General features: G+C 31.1%; 1 long non-coding RNA gene across 1 annotated transcript in view; it reads left to right on the forward strand.

Annotated features, from left to right (window-relative positions):
* The window catches only part of LOC136795866 (uncharacterized), a 10,097-nt gene extending 9,519 nt beyond the window's left edge, over nt 1–578 (forward strand). Inside the window, exon 3 of the long non-coding RNA XR_010843554.1 lies at nt 505–578. This is a non-coding gene — a long non-coding RNA (uncharacterized lncRNA). The remainder of the gene's footprint in view (nt 1–504) is intronic.

Consider the following 578-nt stretch of genomic DNA (forward strand, 5'->3'; position numbering starts at 1 on the left):
TTTTAGTTGTTTTTATTTTATGTATATCGTTTCAGTATTGTTTTATTTGTTATTTTAAATCAAAAAGCAAGCTTCAGTTTTCATTGTCCAGTTTTTATTGTCTAAAATAAATACCCTATTCAAAACAAAGATGGCGGCGCGCGTCCTTCCAAAGTTTTCGTTGGGTTGTTTGTGTTTCAGAACATTGATTGAAATTTTTCAACTTTTATTATTTCTATGCAGTAATTATGGAAAAGGAATAATCAAAGAAGAAATGGAAGAAAGTAACAATTGTCAATAAACTGTTTGCATCGTGGATCATGGCAAGTAAAGCAGAGCAATTGTGCAATAGATTATTTTTGGAAGTTTCCAATAAAAGCCATTTTATTTATTACAATATTTCTTTTATTCAGAATTATATTTCTTTTTTTTTTTTTTTTTACAATACCAGCCCAGGTTGAGATAGGACAAAACTCTTAGGTGCATTAAGCAAATTAATCTTTACCCTCTTTCTGCAATCCATAGGTCAGAAAGGACCCAGTTTGAGCAGGAAGTGTCTCGTAGACAGTCGAAGATCTCACAATTAGAGCACAACAATG

Source organism: Halyomorpha halys, unplaced genomic scaffold (assembly GCF_000696795.3).
Source record: "Halyomorpha halys isolate HHAL.00 unplaced genomic scaffold, Hhal_1.1 Scaffold2866.1, whole genome shotgun sequence".
NCBI classification, from domain to species: Eukaryota; Metazoa; Arthropoda; class Insecta; order Hemiptera; family Pentatomidae; genus Halyomorpha; species Halyomorpha halys.